Below are 20,788 nucleotides of genomic sequence, written 5' to 3' on the forward strand. Positions count from 1 at the left end.
TGTATATCTTTTCTTTACCTTCTGCCTTCTGCTTACTCATAATTTTGGTTTACTCATAAATTCGGCTGTCAGAGTTCCCTCCATTCTGTATTTTTCCACGAACCTTCACTGGCTTTCTCTGACAGCGGTAATATTCGTTTTTTAAAAAGTTTATATTCCCTAAGACAGAGGTTGATTGTTTTTTTCATGTCAAAGCACATTATATATTGCTGGCTAGAGTGTGGATTGACTTCTTATAGGTCAAATGATCACTTTGGTCCAATCAGCAGGTGCCCCCGTAGGTATAAAACACAGCTGCCTTGGGCCACGCAGAGGCTGTGGGCACGGGCGGTTTCCCTTGGAAGGGTCTGCTGGCATGGTGACACCATCAGTGACAGACTGGGCTACTACAGACTCTCCAGTTTCATATAATCCGGTGATCCCTGCTTTCATCACAGAGACCTAGAAGTGTAAGATGCTGAAGCTCTTCAACATCCAGACAACAAATTATGTTCAGTAGAGCTAAGTTTATTTTACTGCGTTTTAATAATTTAATAATTTGATAATTCCTTTATGTCTTCATATGGTGAGTCTTAATTATCCCCAACTATTTCCATTAATTAGGACACACCAATTCCCAACACAAAGCAATGATTTCTATATTGAGAAATCTTGGAGTTTTAGAAGTTTTTATGTCCCTCTCAGCTGTGAAATAATAGATGACAAAAAAGCTGTGGTAAATTATTTTACAGATCTTTACTGTGTATGCCCCCCCACCCCTTTAAGTTGCTAGTAAAAGCCAATCATAGTTTCTGTTGTTCTGCACTCGGTTGTCAAAGCGTGTTCCTGACTATATAGTAGGAGGTAAAAGCTTCTCAGCAAAACGTCTGCTCTATTGAACAATGATGAACCTTCCATTAGAAATAAAGTCATGCACATATGGGTGATTGCACTGGAGTTGTATCCGGAATATTCTTACGCCTCAATTCAGTCATGATTCATCAGTGTATAAATAATTTGATTATGGCATGATTAAAGTTCCAGGAGTAAACACTTTCCGATTTTTCCTGCTGTGAAACACCCTTGCCTTTTTAAGCTTTTTCCATACTTACTGACTACTGTCACCTCGGTACCACAGGAAGTCTAAATTGCACAGTGAGTGATCTGATTGGCTGCTGAAAGAGCAAAGAAGAAAGCAGGGCTCAGGAGTGTTCCTTGTAGAATTCAGATGATTCTACAAAAACGACTGAGTGCCTTTAGGTCGTATGAGATGGTCATAGTGCATTGTTTAAACACCAAACCATTATGCAGAGCTGAAGGACTCGACTGGTGGGCTGAAGGGTGGTTAGAAGAGAATCACTATCAATCACCTGCTGTGTACCATGCATTGTGCTGTATATGTTTATAAAACATTTATAATGTTCATTTTATAATGAGAAAGTTGGCTTAAATACTGCCTAATGTCTCACCATTCCTAAATGAGAGCCCTGGAATTCAAAATCAAGCACAATTCTCTTATTCATGTCCAGAGTTCATCATCTATTGGTGAGGTGCTACTGTTTTACTCTGAGATCTGTCTGATAGTCTTCTCAGTGAATGATTTCTTCAGCCGTTTAATGATAGTTTCAGCATTGCAGCAGCTTCAGTCAGTGTGTACTGGTGAGGAAGGATGAAATGGGAAAGGTAGCCTTTGATTTCAAGCTCTTGATAAAACATTTCCACTCTGTATGATTTAAGAACAGTCAAGTTAATGGAAAGATAACCAGAGAGAATCAATAATTTGTGAGTTTCAATTTGGGCAAAATGGCTGTAAAACATTGAGCAAGAGACTTAGTCCCTTTTGGCCTCAGTTTTTAATCTACGGAATGTGGGGGGCACAATTGGACATTCTTTATGGTTTCTTCCAGTTTTACATATGCAGGAGTCCAAAGTAAATCTGTCATCCCTCTCAAAGCCTTAGAAATAAAAGTGAAGTCCACACTAAACAGAAGATGGCAGTGTTGGTGAAGAAAAGGCCTAGATGTCAATCCTAGTAAATTCAGGTAGATGGCTGTACCTGATGTTTGTACTTTGATAAAATTAGTGTGGTAGCAAATTAGTGACGAACTAATTTAGCAGGATTAAGATATCCTGTTACAACAATTATATGTTTTTTTGAGGTTGATAACATCATTAGATATGACATTGCTTTTCTGTGAAATGAGACACTCAGATGTGATCGCTTAAAGCTCACACAAATATGAAAGCCAAGCTACACGCAGAGCTTTCAAGTGAATAATAATTATTGTTATATTGGTTTCAGGTATTTTGAAAGAGTTTTTCTGGCTGTTATTAAGTGATGACTTCTCCACACATATTTGCAGTTTGGCATGGATATTTTTTGTTTTCCAGCTTTTTGAAATGAAGAAGTATTCAAGCATATGTATTTTAATAGTCTCCAGACAGCTTATCTTTACCATTTGGTAATGGAATTTAATAATTCAGTCTTTGTTGTCTATCTTAAAAATATTTTATAAGAGTTAAATGCTTATAGTGGGGTTACAATATGAAGCTTAAATTTATGATCTGTTGTTTGTTTATCAGAATGTACTAGAAGAATACCATTCAGTAAAGCAACTGATTGTCAAGGGATTTGTTGAATGATGAGTTTGTTTAGACTGTTTTAATATATTTTACCTGGGTCAGGTACCGTTCTCCTTAAGGGTCCTTCAGGTTGCTCGCTTAGGTGTACTGCTTTTTATTGAGATATTCCTCTTCCCTTAGCATCTCTGGCAATATCTGCTGTATGAAACGACCTTCCAACCCAAATTGTCCTTCTTTCTCTCTGCAAAATGTTTTTGGGAAAGATTAAACTATCAGAGAAAACAGAACCAGTCACGCCAAAGACAAAGCCTGCCAAGTACACGTTCGTGCTAACACTCTCACCAAACCTCCATTTGGTCCGGCCGGTGTGGCCCAGTGGTGGAGTGTCAACCCATGCACCAAGTGGTGGCCAGTTCGATTCCCTGTCAGGGCACATGCCCAGGTTGTGGGCCCGATCCCCAGTGGGGGGCATGCAGGAGGTGGCCAGTCAATGTTCTCTCTCATCGATGTTTCTATCTCTCTCTCCCTCTCCCTTCCTCTCTCTCTAAAATCAATAAAGGAAAAAAAACAAAAAGAAAAACCCGTTTGTTTGGGTTTGTGTCATTTCCACCGAATTCACAGGCAGTAAGAAGAAACCCGGTGGGAGCGGGAGGACCTCTCCAGCTGTGGCATCGGAGCCTCCAGCCCTCACACTGCGGGGCTGCCACTCTCCCGGGGCTCAGCTTTCTCCCCAGGTATTGCTGATCTTTCTGCAGGATGCTGGAGTTTCATCGTAGCTGCCTCCCTCTTTCCTGCATCCCGAGGCCACCTCCTCTCTTTGGCTGTTATTTGACAGAACGAGTCCCTCCATGTCATTACACTATGTTGGTTTCTCCACGCCCGGGCCCTGCAGTCTGAGCTCCACACTCCCGTCTGTGTGAGCTCCTGTACTGCCCCGGGAACTCCCTCCCTCCAGCCAACCCTCAGTGCGTGCAGGGCTCTGACCTCCTTGCCCTTCCCGGATCACCTGCTCTCACCTCAAGATTTTAAAGTTGCTGTTCCCTCTGTCTGAGTGCTTGTCCCTCTGAAAATCCCAAGCTGCCAAATCTTTTTTGGTCTAACGCTGCTTCCTCTGGGAGGACTTCCCTGATTATCCCATTGGGAGTTGCTAGTCCTTCTCCCCTTTCCGTTTTAGTTTTCTCTGTGGCACTCACCACCATCTCGGAACTACACACCTTACTTAGGAACCGTGTTTGTCATCTGCCTCCCTACACAGTAATGTGAACCCTATGAGGGCAGGAATTGCTATCTGCTTGTTCATTGTGGTCTCCACCTGCCTGTCAGACAGGAAGGTGCAGTAAACCTTTGTTGGATGAAGATCTGATTGAATTTCCTCCATGGAGTTTTCCAAGTGATTAGAACATTTTTCTTCTTTATTCATGTTCTTTGAAATACTAGAAGAAGCACATATGCAGTGAGGCAGCTCCCATGCCTTAGAGCATGGTCTGTGTTTTGAAACTAGTTCTTAAGAATTCCTTGTATGCATAATGCAACCAAAGACAAGTTACAGAAAAATTCGTGCCAACATCGCATTGAATTCATACCCCTCTGTGGAGGCTGAGTGATAGAATTGTTTCCAGGTATAGATTAGGACCAGTTTAGGTGTTTTTGCATCTTCTCATCAATGAGTTTATGATTCTTTTTTCAGTGTTTCCTCTAGCAGGCTACCATAGTTTTTGGCTTCCATGTCACTTAGACAACTGTGTCAGGAGGCACTGGCCATTTTTACTCCCCCTTATTTTTCCTTTTCCTGATCAACCTTGAAAAAGTGTAAGAAGTACAACATATAGTCCACCAGTACAAGCATGCTTCATCTGAGGTGCTTGTCCAAGTTCTGGGTTCAAGACATATGCAAGTTAAACATTTGTTCTCAAAGATAAGTATTCTGGCCCAGCCTGTGTGGCTCAGTGGTTGAGCGTCAACCCATGCGCCAAGAGGTTGCCAGTTTGATTCCCAGTCACGGCACATGCCTAGGTCGTGGGCCAAATCCCAGTGGGGGCGTGCAGGAGGCGGCCAATTGAAGTTCTCTCTCATGGCTGTTTCCATCTCTCTCTCCCTCTCCCTTCCTCTCTCTCTAAAATCAATAAAGAAAAAAAAAAAAAAAAAAAAAGACAAATATGCGGATGGTACTTTATCAGACACTCTGAGCTCTAAACCAAACTGGACAACCCTCCTTTCCTCATAAATGCCAATCACACGTCAGCCTTACTCCAGGATCTCCCTTTGCTGTGACAGACCTCTCCAATCGTCATATATTCACATTTCCAAAGTCTTTAAGGTTCAATTCAAAGGTTGCCCCTTCCTTACTTTTGTCTCTTACTTTCTCAGACGGCAAGTGACATCTAACTTCTCCCCACCACCAAAGCAGCTTGACTACCTCTAAATTACACGGAGGTCTCGCATGTCAGGGAGCTCACAGGCCAGCTGCAGGAAGAGGCCAGTCACGACAGAAGGCAGAGGTTGATATCAATATCTTCTTAGCTATCAGATAAAGTCCTAGGAGCAATTAGAGACAGAGTGGTGGCATTATCAGTGCTACGTTTTTATTGGTTAACATGTCCCTTAAATGAAGGTATCAGTTCCTAAGGAGACACCTGGGTCTCCTGGGAATAAGGGAAAGGACAGATAGTTTCTGAGGGGAGGAAAGGAAATGAGAAGGGAAACTGTGAAGTGAGGGTCAGTCCAGTGCAATGGCGGATTCGGGGCGGATGTGAAGCGGGGGCAGGAGGGAGGTGGGAAGTAGTGCTGGGAAGGCACGAAGAACGGCTGTTCTCCACGCTCAATGAATGGGATGATTTAATTCAGTGGCATCTGCCTTGGGTTAAAAACATTGAAACTGCAGGGTTACAGGGACTACTTGGCTGGGAGGCAGGAGACCTGGTTGCATTCCCTTAACTGGTCCCATTGCCTGGGACAATCTTTTAACCTTCCAGTACCTCTTTGTGGAAAGGATCGTCTCTGGACCCAGAAAAATCTGGATTAAATCTTGGCTCTTTCATTTACTAGCTGTGTGCCCTCAGAAAAGTTATTTAACCTTGCTGACTCTTAATTTTTATCTTGTAAAATAGAGCTATCATTAATGCATACGTTTGAAAAGGATAAATGAGATGACAAATATAAAAGTAACTGGCAAACACTGGGACTACAGTAAATAGTAAGCTCTTTCCCTTCCTTCATTTTCCGAATCTATGAAACGATAGAACTGGATTAGATGCACTGTACATCCCCCTTATTTTTTTTAAAAAAATAATTCTATGAATTCTTAAAATCCTTCCTCCCACTTTCCTGCCAAAAGTTTCCAAGAATCATAGATTAACGCTGCCAGGAAAATGAGTCAAATAAATGACTTCCTCCTTTCTCTCCTCTGCCATGCTGGTGGTCTCTCTGTTCTCCTCTCTTCCCTTTCCCTCTCTCTCCAGAAGGCTGTGTCCTCGGCCTTCTAAAGCCAGACTGCAACTGGTCCTTTCAAAATAGCTCTAAATAATCATGTGTTAAAAGCAAGGCTCCTTTTTTTTTTTTAATTGGCCAACAGGCTAATACAGATGCTGGCAGGAGAAAAGAAAATTAAGATTCCTTTGGTGATGATGATTCAGGATTCATGTGCCATTTGCTAGGGAAAAAATACCCTTGACATCCCCCAAGGAGGCGAGGAAATGGGTCCTTCTGGTAATCCGCACAAATGCAGATGGCTGGGAGCAGCCAAGCCCACTCGTGGGGATGGTTGCTAAGCAGAGGCGCTCTGGATTGCCTGGTGCAGTGAACCTCAGAGAGGCTCTTCACCAAGTTTCCAAGGCCATCCTTGATTCTCCCAGGCCGCCCGCCTGAGACAGGGACGGGAACGTCCCGCTGCCTGGTTCTGGTCTTGAGTCCTAGCTGTCAGACTTGGGTTGGAGTACCCCAGCTCCCCTCACGACACGTGTCTTCTATCGTTTCCAATAGGCTTGCTTCTGTTTTGCCCTGAAGTGTTCTGTATGAAGTGGGTGCACTCTTTGTTAGTCCTTGTGTTTACTCCTCGGCTTTTTCTGTTCTTACCTGAACAGAATCACACATGTGCTAACACTGAATATTGGTTCACTTCAAAAAAAGCTCCAATCTGAGCCCCCTTTCTGGGTAGGAAGGGTTCTTCTCTGCCTTTTGCTCCGAGTTGCCCATCAACAACATTCAGGATCCCCACTTGGAGCCCAGGTTGGATGTTAAAAGCAAAATACCATTCCACAAGATAGGACGTAAGCTGATCCTTTTCTTTTTTTTTTTTTTTTTTATCCTCACCCGAGGATATTTTTCCATTTTTTTGTACAGATAGAATGGGAGGGAGAGAGAGGAAGGGAGAGAGAGTGAGAAACATCGACATGAAGGGACACATCGAGTGGCTGCCACCCGCATGACCAACCAGGGCCGGGGACAAACTGCAACCGAAGTACGTGCCCTTAGCGGGAACCGAACCCGGGTCTCTCTGTACCGCAGGCCGACGCTCTAACCGCTGAGCCAAACTGGCCAGAGCTGATCCTTTTCATCTAAATGTTATTTTGCTACTTTATTCAAAGAATAATGTTTTTCATATTCATACCAGAGAACCAAATGAAGAATGTAACTCTCTGTTATTATTTAATCACTCTCAGTGTCAATCAGTTAATTAGTCAGGAACTCATCTGAAAAGGCCAGCAACTGCAGTTTGATCTGATGAGACTTGTGTGTAGGCTGGATGGAAATTGAGCCACAAGGTCATGCTCCAACTCTCCTACAATCCTCAATCTGGGCTCAAACTTTTCAATAACAAAGACAAAGCTTTTCCTGGAGAAAGAAATGATCTGTTCAAAGCCCCCCACTCCCCACCCAAATCTAGCTCTTGCGGAAGCATCAGAGAAAATCCTGAGTGTCATCTATTTCATTAATTTCTCGTGGAGCAGAATGACACCTACTGCTGTTATATGCTATTACAAGCACACAATTTGATGCACTTAATTCCAAGAGTGGAACTGATAAAATGATTATCCCCAGAGAATAGGAGTGAGGAAGTCATATATTTGGATTGATCCAGACTTGGGTCTTGTAGGTTTTGAAGGAGAGCAGGAGTTGTGAGAGAGATGAGGAAATACTGAGGTCATACCTGGAGGAGTCTAGGAATGAAACTTTTGCTCAAAAGTAGGTTAACTAGAGTGGAAATAAATAGGGAGAGGGTATTATGCAAGGACTGGAGGTTTCAGTGCGGTAAGGAATTAGGTATGTTGCACTAAGGGAGTGACTACGTTGAAAAGTTAGGAAGTGTCAGTCATTCAATGAGGAATCTTCAGATTCAGAAGGAGTAAGTGAGAAGTCCCACATGACTATGTAGTTAGGACTGGAGAGTAAGTTGGGGCCAGACTGAGGGTCTTTTAAGCCTGTTTAAGGAGCTTCATCTGAAGGCAGTTGAAGTGGAGCGATGGAGATGTAGAGACCTTCATCCTGGGGAGAGACAGGATCAACGGGTGTGTGAATGCTTGCAGGATGGGGGAAATTGTTGGCTGGAAGGCCAGTTAAGAGGTTATTTCATCAACTCATTTGACACATAAGAAGTGGTTGGTCCAAGGCAGAGGAGATGCTATTTGTGAATCATTTCTGTGATAGAACTAGTGAGTTTTAGTGACTCACGGGGGTGTCAGGGGTGAGAGAAAGGGAGGGAGCACAGAATATTCCAAGGTTTTTACATTTGTAGTGTTGTCTTTAATCAAGATAGAAAAATAGAAAGAATAAGTTTTGAAGTGGAGGGAGATAGGGCAGAAGTGAAACAAGCTTTGGTTATGGGGTGTGAAAACCTGTGAAACATAAAGGTGGGTATGTGTCTGGATCTCGGGAGACATTGGGGCTGGAGCTGAAGATGGAACACTCACAAGCCTGTAGATGGTGTGAATGAAGAAGACCAGCATGCCAACATGGGAACTGCTAGGAGTCAAAGTCGAGGTCAAGGTCAGTTAGGAAGTATGAGAGAAAATGATCAGAGAGGGAGAAGAAGACATGGGAATCACTGGGGATCTGAAAAGCAATGAAAGAGATGGTCAACTTAATATAGTTGGACAGAAAATGCTGCAGAAGACCAGGAAAAGTGAATACTAAACACAGAATTGGATTTAGCAATTGAACAGTTATTGCAGTTTCAGGGGAGTGTCAAGACAATGCATCGAGAAACATCCTTTTGCTGAGAAAAAGCAGTGAGGATAGAAGTCTCTTTGGAAAAGCTGGGTTATAGTTAGGTGTACAGCGATGAAAATGGGGACCTGTGGTGAAAGTCACTGCTAGACTCAAGGACCTAAGAAGCCAAACCTCACAGAGGGCTCTGAGAGATTGGCAGATATAGTCACAGTGAAAACCCTTCTTAAAGCTTGTGTATTTGTTATGACTTGGGGAGCATGAATTTAATCCTCAGAATTTCGAAATCTGTTTACCAACAAGCTGTGTTATAAGCAACTCTGCTGTATATTATTTTAAAGAATTTAGAGCCATTCTCTTTGTTTTCTTTGTCCAACCATACCATTTTGTGTTTTAAATGAAGAGCTGGTCTGTGATGATGAGTCATGGCTCGCATCAAGCAGAGGCTTTGAGACATCTGCGTTCAGTGGGCTGTTTCCAATATTTCCCTAGTTCTCTGAGACCCTCAGAGTGGGAATCGCTGTGCCTGAAGTGTTAGGCAGCGTTAGTCCTTTGGTTGCTCATTTCCTTGACACAGATAGACCCACAGTCCTCTGTGAAATTCCTGCCCTAATCTCTTTGATGAGTGGCAAGTTAGCTATGAAGACTATTTTCAAGTTATTGTTTTAATAGACCTTTACCATCAGGCTGAAATAAATCATGACTACTTCACACTGGTTGGAAGACAGATTTAGACTTAATGGGAGAGCACTACTAAATCACAGTATAATACATGGAAAATTTACCTCCTTTTAATGTCATATTTCTTTTTAAATGGCTCTGATGAGTGATTTTTTTAGAGGGCTCATGAAAGTAGTGGAGTATTTTAAAAAGTTAAGACTATGACAGGTTTCAAAAATATCTGAAAGTCAGTATATATGTTCAAGCTTAATAGTTTCATATCATAATACCCGTAATAGATTTTAAAAACCTTTCTTTGCAATTAAAAAAATTAATGAATGCTAATAAAGAAATATTATTAAAAAAAACTAAAATCAAATGAAATGTGTCAAGATTATTAGATAGAAGCTAAAAATGATTATGTGGGTTGGGGAATAAGGGTAGACTTTTTATTTAAAGCTACTTAGCATTTAGACAATGCAAAATGATTAATCAGGATAACTCTGCAACAATGGGAATGGTTAGGAATTCCCCTAATGGTTTTGAATCTGCCTCCTTGTGTTTATGACAATGTGACCTCTAAAACCATGGAAGACACTAAATTATTATTATTATTATTGTTATTATTATTTTATTGTTAAAAGTATTACAGATGTCCCCGCACTTCCCCCATGCTCCCGCTCTTGCTTGCCCCAACCTAATGTTGTGCATATATGCACAAACATTCTTAGGCTTATCTCTTCCCACCCCTCCCACCCCCATCCCTCTGAGGTTTATCAGTCTGTTCTCTACTTTCATGACTCTGGATCTATTTTGATCAATAGCTTATTTTGTTCATGATGTTCCATGAATAAGTGAGATCATGTGGTACTTGTCTTTCTCTGGCTTATTTCGCTCAGCATAATACTCTCCAGTTCCCTCCATGTTGTCTCAAAGGGCAAGAGATCTCTCTTTCTTACAGCTGCATAGTACTCCATTGTGTATATGTACCACAGCTTTTTTATCCATTCGTCTACTGATGGGCACTTGGGCCGTTTCCAGATCTTAGCTATTGTAAATAGCATTGCTATGTATATAGATATGCATATATTCTTTCTGATTGGTGTTTCAGGCTTCTTAGGATATATTCCAAGAAGTGAGATCACTGGGTCAAATGGCAGATCCATTTTTAATTTTTTGAGGAAACACCATATTGTTTTCCACAGTGGCTGCCCCAGTCTGCATTCCCACCAGCAGTGTACTAGAGTCCCCTTTTCTCCACACCCTCACCAGCACTTGTTGTTTGAGGATTGGTGTTCAGAGTACTAAATACAATTTTGAACCAGGTAAAATTCGTTTTCAGCACTTCCAGAGCCTCCTTTGTCCCCTTTCTCAGATTCGTCCTGGCACATTGCCCTGCCCAAACCTCACCTCAGAAATGGTCAGGCAGGGAATTTGCAGCTTCAATTGAATTTGTTCATGTTTTACCTCATCTAGAGGAACTTACATTTTTAGTTAATTTTTAATTATTCTACAAAAGAAAGGCTCTGTCTTCTGTCAGATTTTCAGGCATTAGTTAATTGGTGGGAAGCTCTTTTCAGGGACAAGGGGAGCTTCCTGGCATCCTCAGTCTCCCACCACCTGGACAGGGGCTTGCCATCAACCTCCCCTCGGGACCAGCATGATTTAACCAAGTGTGTTTGCAGTGTGTGTAAAATAAGCTGCCTGTGTGTTAGTCCACAGAGAGCTGGGTCTCCTTACTCTCACTCTTATTTCCCATTTAACATCAACCCACAAAATTCAGCTTCTACCCCTGCCCCCCCCACCCCATTCCCCTGACGGCTCCTTAGTTATCAAATCTGACAGGCATTATTTTCTGTGCTTTTTCATGTCCCAGCAGTGACATTTGATGCCACCACGTGCTCCTCCTCTTTGTGGTCTCTGTGACCTCCAGCCTCTCCTGAGGAATTCTGCTCCCTCTGGTCCCTCTTCTATGACTGCCTTCTTGGTCTCTTCTCCCCCCACCGATGCTCTAGCTGGACACATTCATGCATGCCCATCACTAACTGCCCCTTCTGTTCTTTACACATCCAAATCCCTATCTTTAGCCCAAATCTCTCTCCTGACCTCTGGATTCAACATCTGCACTTGGAAATTCCACAGACAACTCACATGTTCTTTGTGTGTGTGTGTGTGGTGCGTGCCCCTAGCGGAACCGAACCTGGGACTCTCTCTGGTCCACAGGCCGACGCTCAACCGTTGAGCCAAACTGGCCAGGGCGACAACTCACGTGTCCTAACCCGAAGATCAAACCTCCTCTTGCTGCACTGATCTCTCACCGGTTTAATCAAGGTAGAAACTTTGGAATGATTCCTGTTTCCTGCTCCTTTCTCAGGCCTAAATCCAATCCATTGCCGGGCTCCATAAACTCGTGCCCTCAGCACGTGCTGAAGCATTCCCTCACTGTTTCCTCCGATGGCTGCTTTCTCTCCGGCACTCACCCTCTCCAGCCTGGGCTTCTGGCTGCCTCTCCTCCCTCCAGGCTTTGTTCTGTGGCCACAGTGAACTTTCCAGACTTGAACTTCAGTTAGTATCGGTCCTTTTGTCCTAGTTCTTAGTGTATAACCTGCAGAATAAAGTCTGAATTCCGTAGCCGGGCATGGCTGGTCTGTCTCCCATCAGCCGCTCCGGGTCTCTCTCGCAGCCCTGGCTGTCCGTGGGCATCTCACCCACACAGCAGGGCTTTCTCAGCCCCCAGGTGTGGGCAGACACATGCCCTTTGCCTGGAAGGCCCTCCATTCACTCCAGGCGAGAAAACCTTTTTAAAATTTTTCTTTGTGATTTTTTTTTCTTCCTTTTCTTTTTGTTTTGCAGTTCCAGAAAGATATTGGTCTTCTTTCTTTCATGTTCCCATTGTACCCCATACATACTTCTAATACTTCTCTTGTCACACTGTATTGTAATTGTTGCTTTATGTGTTGTCTTCCCATTAAACTATACACCCTTTGAGGGAAGGGACTATGTATTTTCTTTTTTAAAAATTATTTTTATTAATTTGTTTTTGTTACAGATGTTTCTCCTTTCCCCCATTGACACCCTCCTCCCCATTTCCCCCATTCCTTCCCCAGGTTTGTTGTCTAAGTCTGTTGGTTATGCATACATGCTTGATATGGTTTCAATCTTCTTGAATTTGTAGAGACGTGCTTTGTGCCCTAACATGGGGCCTATCTTTGAGAATGTCCCAAGTGCACTCGAGAAGAATGTATATTCTGCAGCTTTGGGGTGAAATGTTCTGAAAATATCAATGAAGTCCAACTGATCTAGTTTGTCTTGTAAGGACTCTATGTCCTTGTTAACTTTTTGTCAAAAGATCTATCCAGTGGTGTCAGTGGCGTGTTAAAGTCACCGACTATGATCGTATTGCAATTGATCTCTCCCTTAAAGTCCTCCCCTTGTTTTGAAGTTTATCTTGTCAGGTAATTATCTATTAATAATTACCTTAAATGTAAATGACTTATATGCTCCAATCAAAAGACATAGGGTAGCTGATTGGATAAGAAAACATGACCCATATATATGCTGTCTACAAGAGACCCACCTCACAACAAAAGACTCACACAGAATGAAAGTGAAGGGATGGAAAAATTTTTTCCAAGCAAACGGAAATGAATAAAAAGCTGGTGTAGCAATACTCATATCTGACAAGATAGACTTCAAAACGAGGGTCATAATAAGAGACAGAGAAGGTCACTACATGATATTAAAAGGATCAATCCAACAAGAGGATATAACCCTGGTAAACATATATGCACCAAATACGGGAGCACCAAAATACATTAAAAAACTTCTGGAGGACTTTAAGGGAGAGATCAATTGCAATACCGTTTGTGGCTTCTGCAACCGGCACCTTGGCAGCTCCACTACTGTGCACGGGTCTGTGTTGACACAGAGTGTCCACTGGTCCGATGGTGCCAGGTGCACTGGTGGCTCAGGTGGCTGGGCCCTAGCCGCTCCCACTGCCTACTCCCAGGGAAGACCCGGGATCTTCCATAATGCTGGGACCTCCCCGTGGGCAGGGAGAAGCGCCCCGAAGGGCCGCTCACCGAGGTAGCCGGCTGCTCCGTCCACAGCACAGGGACCTTCTGCTCTGCGGCTCTGCACTGCTCGGGTTTGGTCGTCGCCTTCACGTCCGCTCACACTCTACACACTCGCTCACTCTCTCACCCACTCACCCTCCTGCCCGCCACCATCTTTTTCCTCTGTATTTTCTTATATATTCGTGGTTTCTAGGACACTGCTTAATATTTTCAATAGATATTCATTCAATGAATGTATATTAAGTTGAGTTAATTTGAAAGGCATAAAAAGTGTTTTTCTTCTTTTTCTCAAAGTATTGGGGCTCTTAGAAAGAGGCTCAACCACTAGGTTCTTTACCCTAATTTCTTTATAGACATTGTGATGAAGGCCTCTTCTTTAATGATCATGTACAGGATCTATTATTTTGTACTCTCTGGAATCACTCTGGTAATTCCACAGTCACGGACACTCAGCAGAGAGAGAAAGCACAAAGGGTAGAGTGATAAGGAAGAAAAGCAAACCCCAAGTTGGCTCTGACTCCTTTTATTCTTAATGAAAATAGCGTTTGATTTTATTTTAAGAGAATAATTGTAATGAGAAGATATTGATTAAAAATACTTTATAGCCCTGGCCGGTTTGGCTCAGCGGTTGGAGCGCCTGCCTGCGGTACAGAGAGACCCGGGTTCGGTTCCCGCTAAGGGCACGTACCTCGGTTGCAGTTTGTCCCCGGCCCTGGTTGGTCATGCGGGTGGCAGCCACTCGATGTGTCCCTTCACGTCGATGTTTCTCTCTCTCTCTCTCTCCCTCTCTCTCCCTCCCGCTCTATCCTCGGGTGAGGGAAAAAAAAAACCACAAAAAAACTTTATAAGTAGTCTAACTCATTTGGTCTTTCCAATAGGCGGCGCCAAATATTTAGAAAGTGATAATTCATCAGAATTGTTTTCTTTTTGACTCTAATATTTAATTCCTAGTAAAGCCCACACTGCACATGTGGCCCGTGGTTCTTACACAATCACAGGTCTGGGAGCTGGGAGATGCTTTCAGGTGTTCTCTTGATCACCACTCAGAGCATCTGTTGAGCAGTTACTACCAGGCAGGTACTGTCTTAGCTGCTTTCATGTGTTAATTCATTTCATGAGATACATACTATTATCTCTCCTTTTACAGATAAGGAAACTGAGGCATAGAGAAATTGATTCATTTGTTAAAGGTTGTAGAAATTGAGTAGTAGAGCCAGGATTTAAAAAAATTAGTTAATTAATTTTTCTTACAGATGTTTCTCCTTTTTCCCCAATTGACACCCTCCTCCTGATTCTGCCTCCCCCACCTCCCCACAGCATTGTTTTTATGTCCATTGGTTATGCATATATGCACATAAGTTCTTTGGTTTATGTTATCCCTCCCCCGCAGCCCCCTCCTCAGAGGTTTGTCAGCCTGAACCCTACTTCTATGTCTCTGGGTCTATTTTGTTCATCAGCTTATTTTGTTCATTATATTCCACAAATAGGTGAGATCATGTGATATTTGTCTTTCTCTGATTGGCTTATTTCCCTTAGCATAGTACTCTCCAGGTCCCTCCATGTCATCTCAAAGGATAAGAGATCTCTCTTTCTTACAGCTGCATAGTGTTCCATTATATATGTACCACAGGTTTTTTATCCACATGTCTATTGATGGACACTTGGGCTGTTTCCAGATCTTAGCAATTATAATAGTGCTGCTATGAACATAGGGGTGCATATATTCTTTCTGATTGGTGTTTCAGGATTCTTAGGATATATCTCTAGAAGTGAGATCACTGGGTCAAATGGCAGTTCCATTTTTAATTTTTTGAGGAAATACCATATTGTTTTCCATAGTGACAACCAGGATTTGAACTTATCTAGCTTAATCTGCTCATTTGACATATGATAAAACTAACACCCATTGAGGGTATACACTTAATTGTGAGAGGCCTACTCCTACATTTTGGGCTTCAGATACTCCATTAGGACTTTTTTATTTATTCAGGGTATATGTTACAAATTGGTAGCAGACTTTTGGAAATAATGCAGTTACATAGCTAGTGTTAGTCTTATTCAGTGGTTGCTTATTATGAGAAAAATGTTCTTTTAGAATCAGAAAAGCAAACACACACAATAGACACACACACACACACACACACACACACACACACTTACAATAACCATTCTTTTCTTAAAAATTTTTTAAATCCTCATCCGAGGATTTTTAGATAGAGTGGAAGGGAGGGAGGGAGAGAAGAGAAACATTTATGTGGGAGAGACACATCGATTGACTGCCTCTTGCACACCCCCAGCCAGGGCCAGAGATTGAACCTGCAACCGAGGTACATGCTCTTGACTGGAAATTGAACCCGTGACTCTTTAGTCTGCAGGTCAGTGCTCTAACCACTGAGCAAAACCGGCCAGGGCAATGACCAGTCTTAAATAGTGAGTCACTTTAATCGTTGTGAGGATATCAAATAAGCCAGAAAATTCTGAGAATACCCAAATGAACAGTATAATAAGATCAGGGATATACATGATTATTACTTGAGATTCGCTTTTAGAATTTCTAAGTAATTTAACTTTGATCAAAGCTATTGTATGTCTAGTTTTCTCTAGTTCTCATATAAGAGCTTAAATTTCCAAGTTCCTGGCCTCATTCTGAGAAGCAGTTGACCCATATAGACTGTACTTGTTAACTTGCTGTGGTTGTGATTTGCAAGGCTCATGAAGAAAGCTGTTTCACTGTTTTCTGTGGGGATTACAGAACTAATTGTCACGTGGGTTTTTGTATCTTCCAATTAGATGTCCTTTTGGTGGTAGGCTATTCTTTTAGCAGCATGTTTCTGTTTATTGAAAGCTTCTATAAACACAGTATACCCACTCCACTGCTCAATGAAGATGTTGTCGGAATAATGATGTTTCTGGGATGCTGCTTCTGTCCATCTGTGTTCAGTTGGCTTTCTCAGCCCAGCCTTTCTGAAGACTGATTTTCAGTCTCCTAGAATGGCGATCTGGGAAGGGGATTTGTTACAAGTGGGTTATTTAAATGGAATTTTCCAAGTATACAGTATCTCCTCCGTACATAACAAACTTACTCCCCTATTCCTTGTTTTTATCCTCACCCGAGGACATTTTTCTTTTTTTTCATTTATCTTCAGATAGAGCAGGAGGGAAAAAAGGAGGAAGAGAGAGAGAGAAACATCGATGTGAGAGAGACACATCGACTGGTTGCCACCCACGCGACCCCAACTGGGACCGGGGACTAACTGCAACCGAGGTACATGCCCTTAGCGGGAACTGATTCCCGGTCTCTCTGGTCTGCAGGCCGACGCTCTAACCCTGAGCAAACCGGCCAGGGCCCCATTCCTTTCTTATTGCGTTGGAAGCTCTCGGCAGGCTCTTAGTATGCCCTGAAGGGCAGGTGTCAAGCACTCTCTGTGAAATGGTGAGGGCCATTTAGTAACTGGCGTGTGTTTGGGATGATTACCTTTCATTCTAATTCTGTTTTGACTTCTGCTAAACTTGAGAGTAAGGATTCTTTTAGGAGATAACTTCATAAATGCTGAATATCAGATATGTTGTCAGTCATCTGGCCATTTTGACTTAATCTAGATAATTTGATGGATGCCACATTCTCCATATTGGGTGTCATCAAATAACTTCACATAGAATCTATTTAAAAAAAAAAAACATGTTAAAATGTTACATTGAAAGTATGAAGGAACATATTACCTTGAAAGCTAGCAGAACTGTGACATTATCTGCATTGTTTAGTAAGTGATGGAGACATCTTTGCAATATCCCTGCCTTTGCCTTCTTGGCCAGTGACTCAGAGACAGATCCGAGTAGCTGGGATGTGGTCTATGTCACATCAGCACAGTTTTCTCTGAAAGTCGTCTTAGATATGGGAGGCTGCTGTCTTCCATTGTGACTTATTTATAAAGAAGGCAACATTTCCTGCTTTATGAAAAGTGGATGGTTCTTTTCTACTTGCCATCTCCTAAAACGTTGTAACATCTACATGGCTTATAATTTCTTGAAGTAGCCATTTTATCCCAATGTTTTCCTTTCCCATTTTTTCTTTCTCTGCCATACTTCTTAGAACCTATTACTGCCTGCAGGTCTCATCACCCCTCATGTTGTCAGGTCCTTGCAGACTCGCTCCCGTTCCCACTTCCGCTCCGGGCCGCTGATGGGCACATCCCGGGAACATGTCTCTGTTTTCACGGTCACGTCATTTCATGCTATTGTTTATTCCCCCATGACCTTTGTATTTCTTTGTGGGAACAATAATAGCAATAATGAATAACAAACATGTATTACTAAAAAATTTAATTGTACATGAGTACTTTATGATAAAATTTATTGCTACAGTAACTGCTGTGACCCTCTGGCTCTCCTTCTACTTTCAAGTCAGTTTGCTGCGTCTTGAATGGCTTTCCTGTCTTCTGCCATGAACTCTCTTTAGGCCTTTTCCAGCTTACTTAGCCCAGAAATTTTAGTCCCTTTGACCCCTTGCTCTCCTCCCCTCATGATTAGTCAGTTAGCAGATCTTTTGGATCTTCCTAGGTGGTTAATGTCACACTCTCCGTTGCCTTCTCCTTGTTGCCCGCTACGTCTTCATCACCTGGTGTCTGGACTGATGCCTTCCAGTGCCCCCTGCCCAGTGTAGGCTGCACATCACTGTGGGATGGACACGCTATTCTATTCCATTGCAACAGTCCACACGAACAATAATTTGGACCTGGACTACAGCAGTGGAGGTAGGAGTGGAGATATTTAGGATTCGCAGGACTTTGTGACCGGGGAAAAGAAAGATAAAGGAATTTAGATAGAGATCTGGGCATCATTGTAGAGAGGGTAATAGAAGCTGGAGGAAGGACATGAGATCACCCTGGAAAGCGAAAGTTGGCACAGAATTTCACTTCTGAAGGACAGAGACCATCTTTATTTTCTCCCACTAGTGCACTTAGAATGCTTTATTCAAACACATTCTTAACTAGATACCAATATGTAAGGTATATATAAAAAGAACTCCTCACACAGGAAGCCAGCCTGCTGACCTCCCATCCTCCCATTCCACCACTGGCTGCAGCTCCTGAAACACCACAGGGAAACCACTGCCTAGCATGTGGCAGGGAGGGAAGAGGCATAGAGAAAAGGGGGGAGGGAATTATATTATTTTATTTATTTATTTTTTAATTAAATCTTTATTGTTGAATGTAGAATGTATTACAGATGTTGCTCATTTTCCCCCATTGACCCCCTCCTCCCCACTCCCGCCCCCTTCCCACCTTTTCCCACACTATTGTCTGTGTCCATTGGTTATGCATATAAGTTCTTTGGTTTATTTCTTTCCACCCCCTAACCCCTTTCCCTTTGAGGTGTCCTCCTGAGTTTAATCCACCACACGTGGGTGTGGGCCCAGCCCGTCCCCTCCGCCCTCCTACTAGTCTGGATGTGGCTGCTGCTTTAATTCCGTAGTTGTAGGGCTTCCATTCAGCTTGATTTCAGGCGGTTTTGAATGATGGTTGTTCTGTAGTTTAGTTGTAACTTTGATGTGGTTGTGGGAGGAAGCGATACCGCGTTTACCTCCCCGCCACGTTTACCTCCCTGCCATCTGGACCAGAAGTCGGGAATTATATTATTGATCATCTCTTTTGTGGTAGGCACTGATTTAGGTAATTCTTGTGAATGATTTATGATTATGATGATCCTGGGGAAGATAGCTAGAGTCAGTCATTTCTCTTTTCCAAGATGTTAAAAATTACTGCCAGGAAGCCTTGGCTGGTTTGGGTCAGCGGTTAGAGCGTCGGCCGCTGGACCAGAGAGACCGGAGTTCGGTTCCCACTAAGGCACGTATCTCAGTTGAGGTCCATCCCCCGCCCCTGTTGAGGTCGCGTGGGTGGCAACCACTCGATGTGATTCTCTCACATTGATGTTTCTCCCTCTCTCTCTTCCTCCCTCTCTGCCTCCCACTCTGTCTGAAGATAAATGCAAAAATGTCCTTGGGTGAGAATAAAAAAAAAATTTCCAGGAAAAATCCTTTCAAAGGTATTTAAAAATAATCCATTCCACTTAGAACTGGCCTGTATGCTTTTCAAATCACAAACAAACATAGAGGTCGAAGCCTGTTATATAAATTGGTTACTAGAAGCTCTTCAGCTCTAAAAGCGTAGTGTATTTATGTACGCTTTTCAGAAAATCTCACCTGGAAATAAAGATGGTCCAGGTAATTAATGGTGACAATCCCTGGGAAAGATTATTTTGCCTTTTTTTTCTTTTTTGTAGCACAACTGGCAAATTCATTCTATATATCTCTTTCTTTTTCATTTTTAAGGGATATAAATGACACACCATAGATTGTTCTGAGCCATGTGTTGTTATTAATTTTAAAACATTTTCTCTGCTTGATGTCTCTAAAGAATTTTGAGAACTAAACATCACAGAGAAATTTGTTTGGCTGCTTTCAGCAAGTAAGCTATTTATCATTCTTAACTTTTGTTAGTATATACTAATAACAATCTGTATTATGCCATTGTAGTACTATAATTTCCTTAGCTTGCATTGCTTTCTGCATTAGAATATAGTGGCAATGTTTTAAAATAAAAATTCTCAAACAATTAGATTCATTTCATGTGTTTAGTTTTAAACAATTTATAATTTTATTTTATTTTATTTTACTGTTATTTTAAATATGTTTTTTGTTCATTTTAGAGAGGAAGGAAGAAAGAGAGAGAGAGAAAAAGAAATACCGATGTGAGATTGATCGCCTCTCATATACACCCTGTTTGGGGATGTAACCTGAAACCTGGGTAGGTGCCCTGACTGAGAATCGAACTGGTAACCTTTTGGTTTGCATGGGATAATATTCAACCAACTGAGCCACACGGGTCAGGGCAATACATTATAATTTTAAGTCCTCCCTTTAAATACATTAATTCATTTTATATTTTTGTTTCTCCTTTGTGAATACTTTATCAGTATTTTATGTATTTCCTTATGAAAATTAGGTTTATAAATTTTATCAGAACAATATATTGTTTCTTTGTAAGATCATGTTGTAAAATAAGTAATGAACACAGCTTCTTTGTACATGCACTTCATGCTTATAGACTAAAGAATATAAATTGATGTACATAGTTCAAAGTTTAGATTTTAAAATTCCAAATTAACATTTTAAAACATAGCTTTCAGAATTTCCATATCTGAAGAAATGTTCTTTCTATTGTGATAGGCAATAAAACTATTTTCAAATGAACTTTTTATATGAAAATTTAATTATTTATGTTCTAAGGAACAGTTTTGGAAGTAAAATCTTTTTTCATAGTAAATAAGCA

The sequence above is a fragment of the Molossus molossus genome, unplaced genomic scaffold (assembly GCF_014108415.1).
Source record: "Molossus molossus isolate mMolMol1 unplaced genomic scaffold, mMolMol1.p scaffold_m16_p_4, whole genome shotgun sequence".
NCBI classification, from domain to species: domain Eukaryota; kingdom Metazoa; phylum Chordata; class Mammalia; order Chiroptera; family Molossidae; genus Molossus; species Molossus molossus.